This window comes from Lagenorhynchus albirostris, chromosome 5 (assembly GCF_949774975.1).
Source record: "Lagenorhynchus albirostris chromosome 5, mLagAlb1.1, whole genome shotgun sequence".
NCBI lineage: Eukaryota > Metazoa > Chordata > Mammalia > Artiodactyla > Delphinidae > Lagenorhynchus > Lagenorhynchus albirostris.
Genome location: NC_083099.1, coordinates 33,756,507 through 33,781,083, shown reverse-complemented (window position 1 = coordinate 33,781,083; position 24,577 = coordinate 33,756,507). Strand labels below are relative to the sequence as shown.

The 24,577-nt window shown below is 41.5% G+C and overlaps 2 non-coding genes and 1 pseudogene across 2 annotated transcripts; all 3 read right to left on the bottom strand.

Annotated features, from left to right (window-relative positions):
* Positions 1-633: 633 nt before the first annotated feature.
* On the bottom strand, positions 634-705 carry TRNAC-GCA (transfer RNA cysteine (anticodon GCA)). Its single transcript has one exon. It is a non-coding gene; the product is annotated as a tRNA-Cys (tRNA).
* Positions 706-3,204: 2,499 nt separating this feature from the next.
* Positions 3,205-3,276, bottom strand: TRNAC-GCA (transfer RNA cysteine (anticodon GCA)). Its single transcript has one exon. It is a non-coding gene; the product is annotated as a tRNA-Cys (tRNA).
* An 11,045-nt stretch (positions 3,277-14,321) lies between these two features.
* On the bottom strand, positions 14,322-15,082 carry LOC132520442 (ras-related protein Rap-1b-like; annotated as a pseudogene).
* Between the last annotated feature and the right edge of the window lie 9,495 nt (positions 15,083-24,577).

The following is a 24,577-nucleotide window of genomic DNA, read 5'->3' as shown; positions in this document are numbered from 1 at the left end:
TACACTGCCAAACATAGGGTGGATAGCTAGTGGGAAGCAGCCGCGTGGCACAGGGAGATCAGCTAGGTGGTTTGTGACCACCTAGAGGGGTGGGATAGGGAGAGTGGGAGGGAGGGAGATGCAAGAGGGAAGAGATATGGGAACATATGTATATGTAAAACTGATTCACTTTGTTATAAAGCAGAAACTAACACACCATTGTAAAGCAATTATACTCCCATAAAGATGTTAAAAAAATCATTTCTGGAGTAATAAATGTTCTGAACAGCTCAAAATAAACAAAGTTAAAGTGAGCAAAAAAATAATAAGATAAAGGTACATAAAAGTGCATGTGTGTGTGTATTTTTGTCTATTGGTGTGTCTGGATCTGTGTGTGTGTGGTTGGGGGACATCTGGTGTGGGGGTGTCTTTGGGTGTCTCTGGGTGTGTGGCTGTGTTTGTGTGTGTCTAGTGCAGGCAGGGTGGGTTTACATGAGCACATAGTTCTACTGTGAGGGAATTAATAAGCCAAGGCGGCTCCATGAACCTGAGAGTGAGTGCCTCCTTAAATTTTTAGCCCTAGGTACCTTGCTTAACTCACCCTAGAGCCAGGCTTTTAAAGAAGCTGCCAGGAAGAACAAAAGAAAAAAACACAGGGGGCACCTGGATTTGAACCAGGGACCTCTTGATCTGCAGTCAAATGCTCTACCACTGAGCTATACCCCCTGATGCTATTATGCCTCCTATAAGCACTTATTCCACTTTTATGAGTTTCATCATACTTCATAAATATCTGTGTGGCTGAGATTCCTGCTAGATTTAATTTCATCCCTGATTCCGTTATAGCCACATCATCTACTTATCCCAGAGCTTGTATGTTCATTCTGTTCTCAGAACTTAAAGCTCAGTGCTCTAATATCAAACTCTCCAGTGTTTAAAATACACCACCAACTGCCCATAAATCTCCAGGCACATCAGTGAATGTTGTAAATATCATGGGCTGCCACCAAGTATTGGACATGGAGGTGGTCTTAACTGGAAATCCACAACTGGACTACAGAGGTTCATGTTCAGCTCTGAATTACAGGCAAATATTGTATGTGTGCATGGATTGTATATGGTACATGATTTTATCAGATTTTCAAGGGGATCTCATCCAGGTGAACTGTCTCACTTTACAGCTGGAAAAAAAACAGATAAGAAGTCCAAAATTCACCTTTGAACACCACTGATTCCTAGTTCCTTGAGTTCCAGTCTGAGAACTTTCAATCTTGTGTATTGAGAAGAAAGGTCAAGGAAATCTCTGTCACTGCAGTAAGTTCTCCCTGATGAAGGCTGGAAGCTCTGTGAAGCTAAGGAGCCCACAGCCCCCAGAGCTCCAGCTCACAGCTCTCTGAGGGCTGTAGACGACCCTTCCCAGCCACTCCACTCTGAGGTTCTACCGAAACTTCAGATTGCAAACCCAGTGTGCCCCAAACTACACTTGCTGTTTTCCTGCTCAAACCTGCATCTTCTCCTATTTTGCTTTGTTGTAATATTAGTCCATATTTACTAAACACTTGCTATGTGCCAGGCTCAGTTCTAGCCATAACTTCTGGCTCAATCATCAGAAATAAATCCCACAAAACAGATATTATAGTTAGCATACTGATTTTACAAGTAAGAAAACTGAGGCACAGAGTGGCCATGCAGCTGAGAGGTGGTAGGGCCAGGATTTCAGTGTGGGCTCAGAGCTGGGTGCCAGGCCTACCTATGTAACCATCTGATTAGCCTTCTCCCTGTCTTGATTGGTGACACCACTGCATACTGTCATTTGGTCAAAGAATGTAACACAGCACTGGGCTTCTTCCAACCTCTCCTCCCAGTGCCAGTTAATCACTGGGTACTGCTGAGTTTAGCTTTGACATCACTTACGCCCACCCCCACCCTTGCACCTCAGTGCCACCACCTCCTAAATGGCCTCCCAGCTTCCACCCCTGACATCCATCTCCTACTGCTCCCACAGCAGTCATTTTAAAATCAGGTGCATCTAGACTACTCCTCTTAAAGGCCTTCATGATAAACTGCAAGACTCTCAGCACAAGAGTTCTTACATTTTGATCCCTGTCTGCCTCCTCAGCTTCAGCCTCCTCTGCTGACACTCCCCATAGCACATTTTGTGCTCCAGCTGCCTCCAACTGCATCCATCTGGCTCCACCCTCTGCCCATGTAGTTTTCTCTGCCTGGGACCCAACCCTCACTCACCGCACCCCTGCCTCTCCTCCACCCTCCCTCTGGTGCGATACTGTTCTTCTATGAGACCCTGACTTGCCATCAGCTCCTCTTGGAAGCCTCCTGTAACCTCCCTCCTCTGGACAGAGGTAATAACTGCCTCCTCTGCATTCCTGAAGCTGGCCCAGCTCGGTCCAGCTCACAGCTGTCTGACTTCTTATTTTACAGGCCTGCTTCCTGGCTGAAAGCACACTGAGTCCAGGGGCTGTGTCTTATTCACTTCTGGGTTCACATTTTGCACAATTCTGGCATGTAGTAGGGGCTAATTTTAAAATGCAGCAGTGCCTGAGCATCAGGCAGGAGTTAAACCTAGACTAAGGTCTGACCTCTGGCCCCACCCTGGCTAGGGAATGCATGCACCCAAGGTGGGGTGCTCGCTGCAGGCAATGAACTGGGGATGGAAGGGTAATAGAAAGTCCCCAAGCTTTAGATCAGGAAAAGAGTGCAGTTTCCTAAATTTTAGGCCAGTTCATGTTTATCCACAGCAGTGCTCTGTGAACAAGGACTCTATTCCCTGACTGCCCCCAGGACACTATAAAGTGTGGGCATCATCACTGTTACTGGGTTTGCCCTGCAGCCAAAATGTTCTAAAAGGCTATGGACAGTTGTAGCATTTTGGGAGCATTGCTAAATGGAAATTTGTGACAAAGCTTTTAACAGAAGGAGAACAGAATGAGTAGTATAATGAAGTCATTGAGAACGTGTTCTCCTAGTTTAAATCCTGGACCTGTCTTTGTAGCATCTCCAAGTCTCAGACTCCTTGTGTAAAATAGAGATAATATATCTCGTAAAATTTTGGTGAGAAATGAAGGAGATAATTAATGTAAAGTACCTAGTCTGCTGCCTGGCATATATACAAGGGACATTAGTTATTATTCAACCAGTCATGAGCTACAGAATATATTAAAGTCAAAAATCAATCCATATTCTTCTAAAGCAAAAAGAAAAATGTGGAGGGGGCACCTGGATTTGAACCAGGGACCTCTTGATCTGCAGTCAAATGCTCTACCCTTGAGCTATACCCCCAGTGAAATGGCCTTGTTTTTATATTCTCTCTCTCAACATTATAGCTCTAAACACCTGCAGTGACTCAGTGGAGCTATAATTAGAGAGAATGCTGCCTGGAAGGAATCTGGGCATCATAGAATTTCATTATGAAAAAAGACCTGACTCCTGAGAATTAAGTTCTCTGAGCCTGGAAACTCTCTTGACTTTCATACCCAAAGCCTCTTCTGTCTGCCATAGCTTATACAAAGTGAACCTTGGTTCCAGGTAAAAATCATCAGATTTTCCACAAATAGCATCATCAGTATAATGTGATGATTGGATTCCTGTCATGCTTCCTTAGCCACAGCTCCCAGAAACTGAGATCCTCATTGCACATCTGATTTCACAGAACTGATCTCATAACTGGCACTCAATAGACATTTGTTTCATTAAATTGATTCTGGAAAATATATGTATAAATACTGATTTGTGTGAGATAGCTTTTCCAAGACGTTAACTGTAAGATGTTTTTACTCACACAAAAGCAGATGGTCAAGGAGATACACTCTTATGTAACATAACTTGCTTGAAACTTGGAATACTGCCAACTCCAAAATGTCATTTGATGAAGAGAAACAAGATTCTAAATAAGAGCTTCTTAATCAAGTAAATTATTTATCATGGTCTTACCACCAAGATTCCTTTTCAACTTCCAAACGCCACCACAGTTGGAGCAACCTGTATTTCTGGGCACCATAAACATCCCCTCTTCCCCTAATAAATTCTTCATGTGCTTCTTATGGAGTCTTAAACCTATTAGGAAGGCTCTCTTCTGCCAATTTCCTGACCATATACATTATTGAAATCTTTTCAAAAGATCCTAGTGTGTCAGGGTGGTGGTTGGTTGGGAGCCCAGGAGAGGGGAGTCTCCACTACATTCATTTTCCCTCCTAACTCAGGCTGCAATTGAGAGATAAGAAAAGAACCACATGTACTCTTTGCTCATTGTTATTTTCTCACCCTGGATGTCAGTGGGAGTAGAGATTTTAGCAGTAACAGATGTATCGTGTGCTTTGTATCGAAGAACTCTGGCGTTGGAAAGGATTTAGAGATCATTTATTTCAACCACTTCCTTTGCAGACTAAGAAACAGATGGAGGGAAGATGGAAAACCCTGCTTAAAGGCACAGACATAACAGTAGCAAAAGCAACAGAACCAAGGGTCCATTCCACTGGCAACTCCTTAGAGGCTATTTGGAAGCCTCCAGTGCTTGGAATGACGCAGGTGCTCATCAAATGTTTGTGGAATAAATATCAAACTGTAGTTATATAGTTAGACCAAACATCCTGGTTTGCTGGGGATTCTCCTGGTTTTAGCACTGTATGTCCTACATCTTGGGAAATCTCTCAGAAAACCAGGCTGCGGTTGTTTGGTCACCACAAATATGACCTTATTTTTTATCATTCGTAGTATTTCCTAAACCTAAGGAATTTCTAAACCTAAGGAATTCCTAAACCTATTTCACTTTCCACTGTCTCAATTTTTTTTTTACCATTATCACATACCTCCTATACTAATATTTATTATTTGTCTTGAAATCAACCCACTTTATTTTTATATTTAGCCTCATCCTAAGCAGAAATATTCTTGAAATCATGCCAACTGTATTTCTTTGTAGTGCACCTCAAAATAAATACACAGCTTTTGAAATATATTAAAATTGTATTTAACACATGCTGCGCTTAACTACTTGCCATGTACCATTCTAAGTGATTAATCTTTAAAACAATCCAATGAGAGAGGAACTATTGTCATCCTCACAGTGAGGAAATTGAGGCACAGTGAACTTAAATAACTTGCCAAAATATTGGCTCTCTGTACACAGTTGCCAAACAGAAATACACAGCTGGTAAATTTATCCATGTTCCCCAAAGTCATCTTGGAAACCCTCAGTGATAATCACAGTGTGATGATAATTTTATGTGTCCACCTGACTGGGTCACAGGGTGCCCAGACATTTGGTGTCTAGATGTGTGTATGAGGGTGTTTCTGGATGAGATTAACATGTGAATCAGTAAAGGAGTAAGGCAGATTAATCCCCTCTTTTTCGGTGGGCCTCTTCCAATTCACTAAAAGACTGAAAGATCAAGTAAGAACAGAATGGAGGTTCCTTAAAAAAATACAAATAGAACTACCATACGACCCAGCAATCCCATTACTGGGCATATACCCTGAGAAAACCATAATTCAAAAAGAGTCATGTACCAAAATGTTCATTGCAGCTCTATTTACAATAGCCATGAGACGGAAGCAACCTAAGTGTCCATCATCAGATGAATGGATAAAGAAGATGTGGCACATATATAAATACAATATTAGCCATAAAAAGAAATGAAATTATTTGTAGTGAGGTGGATGGATCTAGAGTCTGTCATACAGGGTGAAGTAAGTCAGAAAGAGAAAAACAAATACCATACAGAGTGAAGTAAGTCCGAAAAAGAAAAACAAATACCGTATGCTAACACATATATATGGAATCTAAGAAAAAAAAAGTCATGAAGAAGCTAGGGGTAAGACGGGAATAAAGACACAGACCTACTACAGAATGGACTTGAGGATATGGGGAGGGGGAAGGGTAAGATGTGACAAAGTGAGAGAGTGGCATGGACATATATACACTACCAAACGTAAAATAGATAGCTAGTGGGAAGCAGCTGCATAGCACAGGGAGATCAGCTCAGTGCCTTGTGACCACTTAGAGGGGTGAGATAGGGAGGGTAGGAGGGAGGGAGACGCAAGAGGGAAGAGATATGGGAACGTATGTATATGTATAACTGATTCACTTTGTTATAAAGCAGAAACTAACATACCATTGTAAAGCAATTATACTCTAATAAAGACGTAAAAAAAAAAGTATACCACACACACAAAAAAAACGCCACAAATAACCAGTGTTGTTGGAGAGGATGTGGAGAAAAGAGAACCCTTGTACACTGTTGGTGGGAAAGTAAATCGAGGCAGCCACTATGGAAAACAGTATGGAAGTTCCCCAAAAAGCTAAAAGTAGAACTAACATATGATCCAGGAATTCCACTCCTGGATATATATCCAGAGTAACTGAAAACACTAATTCAGAAAGATACATGCACCCCAATGTTCATAGCAGCACTATTTACAATAGCCATAATATGGAAGCAGCATTGTTTACAATAGCCAAGATATAAAAGCCAAGATAAGTATTCATCAACTGTTGAATGGATAAAGAAGATACAGGTATTGGAACATTACGCAGAAAAAAGAATGAAATTTTGCCATTTGCAACAATATGGATAGGGAATTGGAGGGTAATATTCTTGGTGAAATAAATCAGATAGAGAAAGGCAAACACTGTATGTGTTGCGGAGCACAGGCTCCCGGACGCTCAGGCTCAGGAGACCCCTAATACACGGGACAAATGAAGGAATATAACAAAACAGAAACAGGTTCACAGATATACAGAAAGAACTAGTTACCAGGAGGAGAGAAAAAAGAAGAGAAGTAAGGGAGGGGAGGGGGGGTTAAGAGGCACAAACTACCATGTATAAAATAAATAAGCTACAAGGATATATTGTACAACACAGGGACTATAGCCAATATTGTAAAATAACTTTTTTTACATCTTTATTGCAGTATAATTGCTTTACAATGGTGTGTTAGTTTCTGCTTTATAACAAAGTGAATCAGTTATACATATACATATGTTCCCATATCTCTTCCTTCTTGCGTCTCCCTCCCTCCCACCCTCCCTATCTCACCCCTCTAGGTGGTCTGTATAATAACTTTAAATGGAATATAATCTATAAAATTTTTGAATCACTATTTTGTACACCTGAAACTAATATTGTAAATCAACTATACTTTAATAATTAAAAAAATAATCCAATAAGAGGTACCTCCTCCTGCCTGACTACTTTGAGCTGAGACATCAATCTTTTCCTGCCTTCAGAATGATGCTGAGCAGGACCCTGTGGGACTCCTGGGCAGAAAGACCTTCTGTGCCCCCATTTCTTTGATTATATATTTCTTTGATCATTCAGTCTCCATGACCTTCCCTGAGTTCCAACGGGCAGATTCAAGCAGCTGTTATTTAGGGAAGGGAGGAGATATGAGACATGGGAGAAACAAAGTCAAGAGAAACAGTAGTTCAGCCTTGGGGCAAGGTCCTGGTTCCCCATCAATGGACACACACACAACAATATCTTTGAGCTATTTTGCAGATACTGAAACCCCCTCCAGGTAGGAAAAGTTAACGATTAATGATGATATGCTGCCTACAAGAACAAAGACTGCAGACCAATTAGAACCAGAAGGTTGATGATGCTGACTCCCACTTACCTTACCACCAACCAATCAGAAAAATGTCCATGAGCTGATCATGGCTTCTTTGAATCATTACTATAAAAACTTCTTACTACCCTCTCCAAGGAGGCACAGTGTTTGGAGGCACTAGCCTGCTGTGTTCCCTCTTTGCCTGGCAAAGAAATAAAGCTACTCTTTCTCTTTCCTCCTAAATTCTGTCTCCGTATTTCTATTTGGCAACTGTGTACAGATAGCCAATATTTTGGCAGCAGAAATCAAACTGAAACATCAGCTCATCTGGGTCTCCAGCTTGCTGACTACAAATTTTGGGACTTTTCAGCCTGCATATTCATGCGAGTCAATTCCTTATCATAACTATCTTTATATACATACATACATCCTATTGTTTCTGTTTCTCAGGAGACCCCTAATACCCAGGACATGCTCTGGGAAGAATTGTTGGGCCTGTACTGGCCTTGAGGCTCCTGTCCATATTGTTGAGATTTCATATACTTCATGAGGCCCAGAACAGCACCTGCCACAAGATGGGGGTTCAGTAATGATGGTTAAGCTGACCTGCTGTTTTATTCCTAACTTCATGTTCCTTTCACCATGATGACATCACATATGTGAATTTACTCTCATTGTCAAAACAAACAAAAGTAAAAGGTTAATACGTTATAACTATAAGGTATACGAGCCAATAATCTGTCCTGAGTTCCAAAGCCTATACCCAGTCACATTGGACCTACAAAGAGAAGGGGATTACAGCACAAAACATCTTACGGAGACCTTGGAAAAATTGTGATAATCATTCAAAATGTGCTCAACCACAGGAAACTGAGTCTTCCAATATTTCCAGATTTGATAGAACTTTTTTTGTAATGCGGATGAAATAGAATTTAGATTTTTCAGTAATTAGAAAGATTTTTTCCTCTTATATTAATATATTTCTTCACAGTTGAATTCTTTTTCACTTTTTTTTTTTTTTTGCAGTACACAGACTTTTCACTGTTATGGCCTCTCCCGTTGTGGAGCACAGACTCCCGAATGCGCAGTTTCAGCAGCCATGGCTCATGGGCCTAGCCGCTCCACGGCATGTGGGATCTTCCCAGACCGGGGCACGAACCCGTGTCCCCTGCATCAGCAGGCGGACTCTCAACCACTGCACCACCAGGGAAGCCCCTCTTTTTCACTTTTTAATCCTCAGTTTTCTCAGCTGTAAAATGGGGATGTTGTAATTAGAATATCTCTTATATCCTTTCCAGTTCCAGCAATCTATGACTCATAAATTCGAAACTTAGCTTCTAGTTCGGGATCATGTCAGAGAGTACAAGTGTGCTCAAATAACAGAAGAAAAGATGACTAAGCTATGTGGGAGGTTTCACATACAGTGCAACATAAAAAAGAAAGGGAGGGACTTCCCTGGTGGTCCAGTGGTTAGAACTCCATGCTTCTAATGCAGGAGGCATTGGTTGGATTCCTGGTTGGGGAACTAAGATCCCACATGCTGCTTAGCATGACCAAAATTTTTTTTTTAATTTTAAAAATTAAAAGAAAAAGAAAGGGAATATGTTCTTATCATGGCCATGAGATTTGCCATCAATGTTACTACCCTAACTTTTCTTCATTTTATTCTGCACAAGATTTCTTTTCTTATAAATACTTAGGCTCGATGGAAAGATGCTCAACATCATTAATCATAAAAGAAATGCAAACCACAATGAGATACTGAAGCCGAATCTGGTCTCTGTACCCTGAGACTGAATTAAATCTTGGAGACAGAGTTTTGGGTGAAGTAGAAAAGAACAGCTTTATTGCTTTGCCAGGCAAAGGGGGCCACAACAGGCTAATGCCCACAAAGCTGTGTCCCTACCTGGAGCGGGTAGTGAGGAGTTTTATAGTAATGACTCAAAGAGGGCATGATCAGCTCATTAACATTCTTCTGATTGGTTAGTGGTGAGGTAAGTGGGAGTCAGCATCATCAACCTTCTGGTTCCAACTGGTCTGGGGTCTACTCCCGGCTTGTGGGCAGCATACAGTTAACTTCTCCCACCTGGTGGGGGGTTTCAAGTATCTGCAAAACAACTCAAAGACATTGTACTGTATATCCCTTGAGGGGGAAACTGGCCCCTGCCCCAAGGCTGCACTATTGTTTCTTTTGACTTTTTCTCCCTTATTTCATATCCCCTCCCTTCCCTAATTAGCTTCTCTTTGAACCTGCCCTCAGGGAAGATCATGGAGGCTGCATGAAGCTTATTTTCTATAATCAAGAAATGGGGGACAGGGGACTTTCCTGGAGGCACAGTGGATAAGTCTCTGTGCTCCCAATGTAGGGAGCCAAGTTTGATCTCTGGTCAGGGAACTAGATCCCACGTGCATGCCGCAACTAATGCATGCCACAAGTAAGGACCGTGCCTGCTGCAACTAAGACCCAATGCAACCAAATAAATAAAATTTTTTTAAAGAAAAGAAATGGGGGACACAGAAAGACTTCTGTGCCCAGGAGCCCCATGGGGTCCTGTTTGCTATCAATATCACCTCACGTCCATTAGGATAGCCACTATCAAAAAATAGAAGATAACAAATGTTGGTGAGGATGCAGAGAAGTTGGGACCCTTGTGCATCCTCCTGCTAGTGGGAATGTAAAATGGTGCAGCCATTATGGAAAACAGTGTGGAGATTCCTCAAAAAATTAAAAATGAAATTAGCGTATGATACAGCAATCCCACTTCTGGTTATATATCCAAAAGAATTCAAAGCAGGATCTTGAAGAGATATTTTCACACTCATGTGCACTACAGCATTATTTACAATAGCTAAGAAATGGAAGCAACCCAAAAGTCCATTGACGAATGGCTAAAGGTAATGTGAGATATATATATATATATATACACACACACATATGGAATATTATTCAGCCTTTAAAAAGAAGGATATCCTACCTCTTGCGGCAAGGCAGATGGGCCTGGAGGACATTATGTTAAGTGAAATAAGCCAGATACAGAAGGACAAATACTGTATGATCCCACTTTTATGAGGAATCTAATAAACTCACAGAATAGGATAGTAGATAGAATAGTGGTTACCTGGGTCTGGACAGATAGGGAAATGGGAAGGTATTGGTCAAAGTGTACAAAGTTCCAATTAGAGCAGAAGAATAAATTCTGGAGACCTCCTGTACAACATAAGGCCTATATGTAGTTGACAGTACTGTACTGTATACTTGAAAATTTGCTAGGTCAGTAGATCTTATGTTCAGTGCTCTTACCACAAAAGAAAAATTATATTAAAAATAAACAAATAAAAATTTAAAAATATAAAGGGGGTAGGAGGAAGCTTTTGGAGGTGAGATGTTGGATGGCCTTGAATGTAGTAGAGGTTTCATGAGTGTATACTTATTTCCTAACTCATCAAATTATTGTTTCCTTTTTATAGATATGCACAGTTTTTTATGACAATCATACCTCAATAAAATGGCTTAAAAAAATGAAAGAAAAAAGAGTACTTGTCAAGGGCTGAGGGGAGGAAGGAATTCATTTTTAATTAATGTAGAGTTTCATATACTTAATACTAATGAACTGTACACTTAAAAATGATTACAATGATAAAATTAATGTTATGTACTTTTTACCAAAAATGCAAACCAACAACTATGTTCTGATATTAGAAAATATTCATTAATGAAGCATGCCACCTCAAAAAACCAAACGCATATTGTAGAAATGGCAGGAACATGTAAGCACTTGTCTCACTGGATGGTAAACTCCTCAGCCTCCAACTAAGTGAACAGATGTTGCCTGATTCACAGACCAAGATAATCTCTTCCTCTATAGCAAACCCAATGCCTCTCACTGCTCCCAACAGGGCACAGCACCAGGTGATGCTGTTCATTCCCTAGATGGTCACTGGGACATTGATTTTAGTCCCTTTTCAGTATCCACCTAACAACAAAGCAAAATAAAGCTAATATTAGCCTCTGTTTTTCTGTTCTGGGAGAAATGGCCTCTGGATTTAGCCCCGTGAGCAAAGCTGCAAATCCACCTGTCCCGTGCCCAGAATTTCTCTTCTGTGGCATGTGGTCTAAGGAAGTCTTTCAAGTTTTGTTAAGCCTGCAGACGGATAAGAAAGTCGGGGACTGTGCATGTTAGCTTTATTAAGAGCAAGGGTGGCGGTGTGGGGTGCTTTATTAAGAGCAAGGGTGGCGGTGTGGGGCGGTGTGGTGAATGTCCCAAAGTCCCATGGGAGAATGTCCCATGACCCAAGTGAATTGTCAAGGGGAAGATTAACCAAACGGTATTTTTAGTAATTGCCTTTGCAGTTCATATCTCAAGAACATTCAAGGGAAATTTATCTGTTCTACTTAGCCCTGAGGTCATAATAAGTGCTGTATTTTATTTTCAAACTCTCTCTCCCTTTCTCTTTTCCTTTCCCTCTCTATTTCTGTCTATCAAATCTAGGTTTTCCCAAGGTTCAGTTTATTCTCTAAGTGAAACAAGAGCTCTTTTACAAAATACTTTCAAGTTATTCAGATTGCAGTGTTCTAATTCAGAAGTTACAATTTCAGGTAGAGATGTGCCTCATTTATGTGAAAGTTTGGTCCTTAAAAGTTACTGTGTACACCGCTTTCAGTGTGGCCTTCCATGAATGCCTCTGCTAATTTGTTTCATGAAATATTGTCTTTGCTGACAAACATGCCCCCTCTCTAAGCTTTCCTAAAAATCTCCAAAAAATAGCCAACCTGCTAACCCTTTGGCTAGCACACTGAATATGAGGTTTTTGGGAGGATAAGGAGGATAATTTAATTCATAGAGGTGGTGGTGGGTATGAAGTCTCTTTAGCTAAGATGGGACTACATCTCCCAGAATTCCCTTCCCTGCATGGTTCTGGGTTAGGGCTGCACTCACAGGAAAGGTGCAGGAGGCGTGAAAGTGTAAGTGACGTATTTCAGGGCAGGTGCAGCTACAGTCCACTCACACTCACCAATCTCATGGCCCACCTTGGCTTTGGGCAGCCCCAGGCTCACAACTCTGTCCACTTCCCACTGGAGCTTCTCCTTAACTTTCTGAATCCTGGGCCAAGTTCATGAGCAGCATTAGAGTGTAGTGTGCCAGCAGGTCACCCACATTGTTGAGGTTGGAGGTTTGGAGACATTGAGAGACTGCTGTGGGTTCCAGTTTGTCTTTGTGATTCTAGTTTGTCCTTTCTTGCCCCTGCTTCACGTTCATCTTCCCTTCTGGACTGCAGGCCTCAGTGACCTCAGGCCCAGCACAGACACAGGACAGCAGACTCACATACACTGCTCAACCAGCTCCCGCAATTGCATGAGGTCTTGTCCCTGCAATAAATCCTTTATATCACTTACATGGTCCTACCTTTCTGCTTGAATCCTAACTAGTTACTGGAGGAAACGTCAGCAAACAACATGTAGAAGCTGAAATTCTTTTTTATTTTTTTTTTAATAAACGCAAGCTCTTGCACGGCAATCCAAATTTATTGAACTACTGATGCTAAGTTACACAAAATTGTTCCACTTTTTTTTTTGTGGTACGCGGGCCTCTCACTAAGGCTTTTAGTTTACATTTGGCCACCTCAAAGTAGTTGTAACATTAGGTTGGTCAGTTTAAATACTGTGGCTACCTGTTGGATTAGACACACAATCTGTACGCCCAAATGTTAATGCATACAAAGCAACAGGTATTGTTAAATAAAATAGCAATAATTACTGCAGCTTAGGCCTTGTGACCAATTACACATGATTAAAATTACTTCCCACATTCACATCCACAGTACTCGTTCACCATTTAACATCTCAACCAAAACATTACACATGTGAAACAATCACTAACAGGCAAAAATACTAAACCTGTTTATTTGGTATTGCAAATACACTTATGCATGAGCAAGCAGGGGAGTCACAGTGAGAATCTCCAGCTGCAGAAGCCTGAACATTATTTACAAAAATTAAAAAATTATTTGAATATATACACTTCTTGTTGTAGACCCCCACTGTACACACAACTATAAATGTTGTTCCCTATGTAAACAAAAGAAGAAACATATAATAAAAGATTTGAAAAGTCTGGACATTTTCTTCCCAACAGATATTAAAAGGAACGTCTTTAATCTAAGACATTTTACTGAAAGGACTATCATATTTTAAAGACAAGATCACTATCTCCACAGTTCTTTTAATTAGAAAAACTGTATAGCTGTGTTAATCAAAGCGATTACAATACAAGGTAAGTGAGTAAAATACAAAATCACCTTGAATTTCTTAAAAAAAATTACAATAAACTACAAGTATCAAAGAAGCAAAGTTATCTGAAGTAGTCTATATAGGAGCTCTTTGGGTTTTCTTTTATTATGGTAAAATAGTGGTGCTTTTAGGATTTCCATTATTATACTCTCCAATACAAAGTATGGGATGTGTTCACCATTTTCATACATATACAACATTGGTGGATGAAAAATGTCTCTTAGCAGTAATACTGGATTGTAGCCTCTGGTTTTACCAGCTGCATACTCTAGGACTATTATATAAGTAAAAAATCTCTCTTGTGATGCTGGAAAGTGATTAGAATGTGCAAACTGATGTAGTAGCTTTCACCTGCCTCTTAAAGTGCTCCGCCACAGAAAATTTAACATGTTGGTAGGTTTAACAAAGTTGGAATGCTGGCACCATTGAAGTGAGCAACAGTTCTTCAGACCTGGCTCAGAGCTGCAATGCAATTATCAATAGTATATTAAAGCAGCTGACATGATGAATTTTGTGGTCCTTCCTAGGCACTGGAGTTTTTCTGTAAATTTGCTGCACTAGGTCATAAAAGATCTCATTAGCATTTATTTTATTTTGCAGAGGATTCTAAGATGGCATATTTCTTGCTAGATGTTAACCTTGTTTCTTTCCTACAACTCTTTCATCTATAATCATTGGAACATCATCAGTGTCTTTAACTCGAAGAATCTGTTCTCTCAGACATTGTAAATCATTAAATGTGGACTCTGCTGTGATGGAATAAACTAATGTAACGCTCTGTCCGTTTTTCTTTTTCTTTTTTTTTTTTTTTTTGCGGTACGAGGGCCTCTCACTGCTGTGGCCTCACCCCTTGCGGAGCACCGGCTCCGGACGCGCAGGCCAAGTGGCCATGGCCCACAGACCCAACCGCTCCGCGGAATGTGGGATCTTTCCGGACCAGGGCACGGACCCGTGTCCCCTGCATCGGCAGGCAGACTCTCAACAACTGCGTCACCAGGGAAGCCCTTTTTTTTTTTTTTTGGCTTTGTCCGTCTTTCATGTACAAATCCCTCATTGCTGTAAATTGTTGCATTCCCGCAGTATCCCAGATTTCAAGCATACACTGTTGTGCATCTACTTCAGCTTGCTTTCTATAAAAATCTATATAGGATCATATTTTTCAACAAAAATTTCTTGAACAAATTGTACAGTCAGAGCAGATTTTTCAACTCCTCCCGAGCCAAGAACGACTAGCTTATACTCATGCATATTGCAAACTTGTAAAACCTAGTACCTCTTGTGCTGTCACCGGGTCCCTGCAGCCAGCGTCGCCTCCTGCTCCCTCCGGGTCGCTGCTCCCAGAGCCACGCGGTACTGCTGCTACTGCTGCCGCCGCAGATCCAGCTGGTTTACCGAAGATGAAATTCTTGGACCTGATCAAATTCTGCTTTGTAAAGCCCTTCACCTCAGTGGAGGGTAGTGGCATCCAGACTCAATCTCTCATTTTCTCTGGAGCGTCCCTGCAAGGCAGTGACTGGAAGAATAACTTCTGGCTTCCTTGGGGCCTCCCTGCACAATCTCACCCTTATTGCTCTCTCTTGATTCCACTACCTCAGTCCCCTGGTACTCACCACTGTCCAGCCATGCTGGTTCATGTTTCTTTAGAGTCCCTTTATATCTGAAATAAGACCAGTGTATAACAAATCATAATTTCTTACTGCAAATATATAGTTTTAATTTTTTTCTCGTTAAACTTTATTTAGAAGTAACTCTGAAAACTTCAGAGGTAAGAACTTCTCCTCTATGGTATAAGGGGAAGAATATGGAGCTAGCAGTCAACCCCAGCTCTGCTCCATCAGTCTGACCTATGAGCAAAGCCCTGAATCTCTTTAGATCTTCCAACCTTCATCTGTAGACAGAAAGAACCGAAATTGATGACCTCTCAAGACCTCTCTAACTTCAAACATTCTATTCAGAATAAACTTCTAAACAATGCTCTAAATACACTAAGAGAAATTTCATCTTTAAAGGAACTGGAAGTAAATAGCTGTTTGTACATTTTCAAAGATATGTCAGACATAGCTGTGTTAAAGCTTTTTCTGGAATGAAGCTCAGAGCAAATTTAATCACTAATGATAAATTAATTCTAATTTTTAGCATACAGTTTACATAGTTTTTGATCTTTTATTTTTATTTTGATAATCTTGGTTTTCTTTTAAGTATCCTGCCTTGATACTATTTAGGAGTATGTGAAATATAAACTGTAAGGAGGTAATTAAAATATCCTAGTAGCCCTGAAGGAAAACTACTTCAGGTTAAATCTCCTTTACTGTGTCACCTGGAAACAGCAAGTTAATGCATTATTTTAATATTACTGTGAAGAATACAGCTCTCAAAGGGCCCTGATTAACTTTTAGGAAGCAAATTAAGTTTGGGGAAAAAAGCAAGCATAAAGTTTTTGCTGATTTAACCTACTTCATATGGATTGAAATAGCTTCACTCTTTGTCTTACAATAATATTCTGCCATTGACCTGGATCCTCCACTCTACCTCACTTTGTGTGAGGGATGTTGGACACTAATTTCTATCTAGTCCCATGAAGAAGGACCAGGGCTGAATGGCTCACTGTATCTCCAGTCTCTATACCCAGGAACGGCCAGATCCCTGCTCCAAAACCAAACCCAGGGGCCAAAGCTCTGCTCCCTATGGACAAGTAGCCCAGGTGTCAGCTGCCTCCCTTCTCCAAACTCCTTGCATTACCTATGAGTCTATTTCTTGAGGACAAGGAAACGTAACTCTGAGGGTAAAACTAAGAGCCCAGAGAGCAGAGTCAAGGGCCACGGAATTAATATTCCCAGATAGTAGTATTGAGCCCTGATAAGAAACTAGTCAAATGTGCCTTGTTGGATTGCAGAATTGCTGGATTTCAGAATTTGAGAATTTCAGTGGCTGCTGTGTGCAACCTGTTTTCTCTCTTTTGGAATGGGAGTGTCAATTGCAGTTACCCCATGCCTATCCCACTACAGTGGGACAGATAATCTCTTCAGTTCACAGGTCTTCAGATTGAGAAGATTAGTACTCAAGGAGCCGGATTTGAGGAACCAGACCCAGGGAACCTCATTTGCACTTAGACCTTGAGGCTGAACCTGATTTCATAATGGGGTGAGACTTCTGTAGGGACTTGGGAGGAGTAAATATATTTTGCACATGGGAGGAATGTAAACAATTGTGGTCAGAGGATATTGTGTTTTAAAACATGACCCCAAATCTCTTTATCACTCCTCCCATGGAAAAGTGGTATCTGTGTCCCCGCTACATGATTCTGACCAGGGACTTGAAACTTCTAAAGGAGAGTAGAGGTATCCAGGAGAGTATGGCAGAAGTAATGATGTGTTACTCCCAAGGTTAGGTCAGAAAGGGATATGCAGCTTCCACCTGCTTCTCTTGGTATTCTTGCTTTTGGATCCCAGCCACCATGCTGTGAGGAAGCCCAAGCTGCCATATGGAAAGGTCACGTGTAGGTATTCAGGCCAACAGTCCCAGCTAAAGTCTAACTACAAGATGTGAGTGATCAAGTCTTTAAGTCATTCTAGCTCTAGCTGTCAAGTCATCCTCAGACGTCAAATCCTCCCAGCTGAGGCCCCAGACAATGTAGACAGAGACAAGCCATCTCCATCATGCTCCTTCCAAATTCCTGACACACAGAATTTGACACACACTTTGGGATGGTTTAATTTACTGCAGTACATAACCGGAGCCACCTATCTATATTTGTAGTCACTGTTGTAGCTGCTGGGGCATCCCACCACTTCATGCTTCAAGCAGGACTGGAGTTTGCAGTGCCATTGGGTCCTGTTCCTTTCCTGTCTTGCTGACTATCTCCAACCACCATCACAACATATGAAGCTAAGATCCAGACCTTGTCCCTCCCCTTACTGGCTCTGATTTTACATGTTAAAATGCACTGCTTTATGGATGAAACCCACGATAGCACAGAAACATAATCATGAGTAACATGATTATGAGTAGGCAGTAAATAAGGCAAAGGAAGAGTCTAATAGTTGACACTTGGCAATATGGGATGATGGGCTGAGCCTGAGACTTCTGAATTTTTTGTTTTGTTTTTATTTATCCTGGCACCTATATTTAGAAAGTTACATTACATCTCCAGTTTCCATTTCATCCAGGACAAGGACCAATGACCAGTAGATGGTGAGTTTCTGGCAAATCACCAGCTTCACTTTACAGAACTCCACGCCAGATGCCATTGCCTCAGACTCCTCTAGACAAGCTAGGATTCCCCATGAGGGAAAGAGAGCAGCTAGTAGCAATACTTTCTCGCACTTTCAAATTTCCTTGTCAGCACCCACCATCCCTTCTACACAGTCTCAGTCTCCTTTGGGTCTGAGATATCAAGACTTCAAGGAAAGTGAGATGTTCTTCTCTCAAAATTGAATCTGGCACATAGCCCCTACACCAGTGCTATCAGCTCCTCTTACAGTAAGTAATACATGTCACACATGTACTACAAAGTCTTCAAAATAATGACAGCAATGCAAACAAGAAGACCTATGTTTGGGGGAGGTCTACAGGATTAGATGAAATAACCACTAGATTCACTAGATTGCCAGCTGCTAAATGTGACAGCAACTCCTTCCCACTGGCCTGAGACCTTGGATAGCATATCATAGAACCAGGTAACAAGGCCTGTGGAGGGCAGTGTGGAAAACTGGGCAGTGGGTAGTGAGATTAAGAAGAAAAAGTGGAAATGGACAGATGGTGGATCCTGCAGCTGAGAGCTGATTCTTCAGTTTGACATGGTTGACCTATAGATTTCAAATGGAACTTGGTAAAGGTCAAGTTGTTTGACCATAGACCAAACCCTTGCTCTCCATAAGGTCTAGAATTTTTATTTGCTTTGCTCTCACTACTGTTTCTTTACTTCCCAAGAACTTCAGAAGGAGCTTAGGCAGTTGGGGGAGGAAGAAAGTGGGAGATCAAAGAGAATTTAAGTCCTAGATCTAAACTTTGGGACCCTAAAATATTGTGTTATTTTTTAAAAAAAGTGCCACTTCCAGGAACCCAGTTCTGTAAATAGTTTTCAGAAGTGAAGAGACTCACAGAGATTGGCTGATGAAATTTTCATTTGCCTCTAGCAAATATAATTAGAGCTGTCCTGCCACCACCAATTTGCAACCATAAAACCAAAAGAAGAAAGAGTAAACAAGAACAACTCAGCACAGCTTCCAGGAACCAGAACATTTCCCAACTAACCATCTTTAATCAGCCCCATCTTGCCTCCTCCCACTGTGTCTCAATCTAATGTCATAATTCAACTGCAAATATACTTAATAGGAAACATCAATCCTAATCCTATTTGTTCTGGAATCACTCAAAAACCACCAAGGTTTGGTCAGAATAGAAAAGAAAAACAATGAAAACTACAACTTTGTGCACATAAACTACGCTCAAGGATTCTGTACATCCCCAACCGTTTCAGCCATACATGCTTCTAATGAGGAGAATCTAACTCCTTCTGGGCAGGCTGGCACCTGGCTTCTGGCCTGATGGTAATTATTAGGTCTCCCTGACATGGCTTTGACTCTAAGCCAGAGCTGTTCATTGGAAATGTAATGTGAACTGCAAATGTGAGCTCCATATAAAATTTTAGATTTTCCTACAGCCACATTTAAAAAGTAAAAGAAACAGGTGAAATTAATTTGCATAATACATTTTAATCCTATATATGAAAAATATTGTCATTTCAATATTTAATCAGTATGTGGCAATATGTGGCTAGTGTGCAGGTAAGCCTGTCCTTATTTTTGTTCCTTTCTGATAGGAAGTGACACTCCTGAGTTAAGCAAATGAAATGGGAACCCCTGTTCCCTGGAAGTAAGCTTGCCAGGTAAAATTTAAGACACGTAGTTAAATTTGAATTTCAGATAAACAATGAATACTTTTTTAGTATAAGTATGTCCCAAGTATTACATGGGACATACCTACACTACAAAAAATATTTCATTGTTTATTTGAAATTCAAATATTTCTATTTGGTAAATCTAGCAACCTGAAAGGCGTTATTAGAATTGAGTCCTTCTTCAGCTAAAAGAGAATATGTAAGTGGTGAGTGAAGATACCTCTCTCTTATGAGAACCACAATTAAGGTAGTAGGCGGGGGACATGTCTTCAGGTGGCCAGTAGAGGTAGGAAGGGCCAAGATGTGTTCTACCTTGGCCCAGCATAGACAGGAAGGTACTGGCAATCCCACAAAAGAAGGAGGAAATGGAGAGAAAATATGACCAGTACTTGGGGCACTGGTGAAGGGGCACTGAGGTGAAGGGCTTTACAAATGGAGAGAAAATATGACCAGTACTTGGGGCAACAGAAGATGATGGAACACAAGGAAGTCAGAGGCAGGTGTGCTGGGAGAGTCCTTGTGCTCAGGGTGAGAAGCACCCTTATCAAGGATGAGTAATGAGGGCACCTGCTAGGAATGTACACAGGCTGAGCAGCAGGTGGTGCTGCTACTCCTCTCTACCCTGTTTTCTTCTCTTTCCATGAATTTGACAAAGTATCTGTGATCCCATAAGGATATACCGTTTGCAAGATGTTGATCTTAATGTGGCATCTGCTGCTTTCCAATTTGCTATGGATTTTCTTTAATAAAAAAGTCTTTTATTTTCATTTTATGTGTTAAGAGCTCTAAAAATAGGTGAGGAAAGAAACACTGAGGTTGTTCAATTTATTCCTTTGTATGCTACGTGAGAGGGGTGAAATATGCCCCCCCAAAATTCCTAAAAATTCTAAAAGGGTAACCTGGTTAAAGCTAAGGGGCATAGGGATTACAGAACTTTGGGGGTGATATGTGTTCAATTGCTAGGTGTTGAGCACTTATAAGACTCAGAGTTAAGATTCAGAGTGTCTAATACAGTAGATTGGTGCTGGGTCTCGAAAATTTGCATTTCTAACCATTTCTCGGGTAATGCTAACACTGCTGGTCCAGGGACCACACTTTAAGAACCATTGCCTTAGACAATGAGAGAGTCTCCACAGGGATTTAAATAATACCTGTTGAGACTTTTTGTTTTCTCATTAGTTAGAGACCAAAAGAATATAAACTGCATCAGCAGTGGTCCTGCAGAACCAGTGGTCTCTGCTGCTGCTGTTGATGGTGCAGCTGAATTATGTGGGTTTTCACATCATGAGTCAGATGGTTTAATTGAAGCTCTGGAGGTTGGAGGAGGAAGTGTCTAAAAGGTGATCCTTTGCAATCCAAACCAGATGCTTACCACTCCTGGCCACATCTGCTCTTTCTGCCCTATGTCGTTCATTGTGCTTCCTTCTAATCAGCCCTAAATTTCCCTAGTCTATCCCGCTGCCTCAGCCTCCAGCCAGTCCTACCCTGGGTCAGAGGAAGGTTATCTTCCTTAGCCAATATTCAAGATGATTGGCATCCAAAAATTTGCTTCTGGGTATAGGAAGCCTTCCATGCTCTTTTCCTGAGCATGGTGGTTAGAGGACCCACTTGGTAGTGACATCTTCCATTCCCTTGTTACATTTTTGTCTAGAAGGAGAGAGCCCATCAGTCCCAGACAAATGTGGAAGATGGAACTCTACATAAGGCCACTAACAATGAGACAGTGAGATTTTCAGCACTTACAAAAAGCATTTCCTTCTTCTAACCTCTCCTGAGCCTATCCACTTCCTTCCCAGTAGGCTTCTGGGATGCAAGCCTATTCTCTCTTTCTCTTTAAGAATTTCGTCCTCTTAGAACTGTCTCCAAGACTTCCTGTCAACCCAGGTCCCCCGTGTCCATCCACTTTTAATTTAAGAACTTAATAACTAAGTTAAATGGAGTTATAAGGGATGTCCAAGATCAAACATAAAGAAACCACAGAGAAGCAGGGGGAAAAGGCCTACACAAGGTCGCACCAGCTTGGAAAAGAAAGTCACACCTATCCACCAAGATGATTGGACTCAATGTAAGCTTCCTGATTCCTTGGAATGGAGACCCCAAGAAGAAAGAGAAGTCTTCAAAAAGAGACAAGATTGGTTTCCCCCCTTCCTGGTAGGGAAGGCTCTGTGACCCATCCTGGCCACTGTGGTGTCTTCTGCTGAGACTTCTGATTTCCTTGCTGAGGCTTTCCATTTTTCATCTGTTTCAAGTGTGTTCATGGGCAGTTGCTAGTTGGAGCTTTTTTTTTTTTTTTGCTTCAAAATCTTTGTTAGGGGAGACCTTCAAAATGGCTGAAGTGTAAGACGTGGAGATCAACTTCCTCCCCACAAATACATCTGAAATATATCTATATATGGAACAACTCCTAAAGAACACCTACTGAATGCTGGCAGAACACCTCAGACTTCCCAAAAGGCAAGAAACACCCCACGGACCTGGGTAGGCCAAAAGAAAAAAGAAAAAACAGAGACAAAAGAATAGGGATGGGACCTGCACCAGGGGGAGGGACCTGTGAAGGAGGAAAAGTTTCCACACACTAGGAAGCCCCTTCATTGGCGGAGATGGGGGTGGCAAGGGGGAAGCTTTGGAGCCACAGAGGAGAGCGCAGCAACAGGGGTGCAGAGGGCAAAGCGGAGAGATTGCCTCACAGAGGATCAGTGCCGACTAGGAGTCACCGGCCCAAGAGGCTTGTCTGCTCACCTACCGGGGCGGGTGGGGGGTGGGAATTGAGGCTCAAGCTTCGGAGGTCAGATCCCAGGGAGAGGACTAGGGTTGGCTGCATGAACACAGCCTGAAGTAGACTAGTAGCCACAGCTAACCGGGAGGGAGACCGGGAAAACCTCTGACCTGCCTAAGGAAGAGATCATTGTTTTGGGATGCGTGTGGAAAGGGGATTCAGAGCACCGCCTAAATGACCTCCAGAGATAGGCATGAGCCGTGGCTATCAGCGCGGACACCAGTGACAGGTATGAAATGCTAAGTCTGCTGCTGCAGCCACCAAGAAGCCTGTGTGCAAGCATAGGTCACTATCCACACCTCCCCTCCTGGGAGCCTGTGCAGCGCAACACTGTGGGACAATGACAATTTCTCCAGAAGAACACACTGTGTGCCTCAGGCTGTTGCAATGTCACGCTGGCCTCTGCTGCCACAGGCTCGCCCTGCAGTCCGTAACAATCCCTCCCCCTGGCCTGAGTGAGCCAGAGCCCCCTAATCAGCTGCCACTTTAACCCCGTCCTGTCTGATCGAAGAACAGAGACCCTTAGGTGACCTACACACAGAGGCGAGGCCAAATCAAGAACTGAGCTCTGCAAACAAAGGAGAGAAAGGGAAATCTCTCCCAGCAGTCTCAGGAGCAGCAGATTAAATTTTCAAAATCAACTTGATTTACCCTGCATCAGTGGAATACCTGAATAGACAATGAATGAATCATCCAAAAACCGAGGCAATGGACTCTGGGAGCAACAACATATATATATTATTCCTTTATCTCTTTCTGTGTGTATGTATATGCTTCTTTGGGTGATTTTGTCTGTATAGCTTTGCTTTTACCATTTGTCCTAGGGTGCCGTCTGTCCTTTTTTTTTTTTTCAGTATAGTTACTAACACTTCTTATCATTGGTGGATTTGTTTTTTGGTTTGGTTACTCCCTTCTTTCTTTCTTTCCTTTTTAAAATTTTTAAAAATTACTTTAAAATTTTTTTATTTTTAATAATTATTTTTATTTTCTATTTTAATAACTTTATTTTATATATATATATATTTTTCCCCTTTTATTCTGAGCCATGTGGCAGACAGGGCCTTAGTGCTCTGGCCAGGTGTCAGGCCTGTGCCTCTGAGGTGGGATAGCCAGGTTCAGGACATCGGTCCACCAGAGACCTCCCAGCTCCACGTACTTATCAAACGATGTAAACATCCCAGAGATCTCCATCTGAACGCCAAGACCCAGCTCCACTCAACGACCAGCAAGCTACAGTGCTGGACACCCTATGCCAAACAACTAGCAAGACAGGAACACAAACGGACCCATTAGCAGAGAGGCTGCCTAAAATCATGATAAGGTTACAGAAATCCTATAACACACCACCAGACGCAGACCTAACCACAAGAAAAGCAAGATCCAGCCTCATCCATCAGAACACAGGCAGTACTCCCCTCAACCAGGAAGCCTACGCAACCCACTGAGCCAACCTTAGCCATTGCAGGCAGACACCAAAAACAATGGGAACTATGAACTGGCAGCCTGTGAAAAGGAGACCCCAAACACAGTAAGATAAGCAAAATGAGAACAGAGAATCACACAGCACATGAAGGAGCAAGGTAAACACCCACCAGACCAAACAAATGAAGAGGAAATAGGCAATCTACCTAAAAAGAATTCAGAATAATGATAGTAAAGATGATCCAAAATCTTAGAAATAGAATGGAGAAAATACAAGAAACGTTAAACAAGGACCTAAAAGAACAAAAAAGCAAACAAACAATGACGAACAACACAGCAAATGAAATTTAAAATTCTCTGGAAAGAAAAAAAAAAGCAAGAATAAAAATAGAAAAAAAAATTCTCTAGAAGGAATCAAAAGAATAACTGAGGCCAAAGAATGGATAAGTGACTTGGAAGATAAAATAGTGGAAATAACTACCACAGAGCAGAATAAAGAAAAAAAGATGAAAATAATTGAGGACAGTCTCAGCGACCTCTGGGACAATATTAAAAGCACCAACATTTGAAATATAGGGGTCCCAGAAGAAGAAGAGGAAAAGAAGGGACTGAGAAAATATTTGAAGAGATTATAGTTGAAAACTTC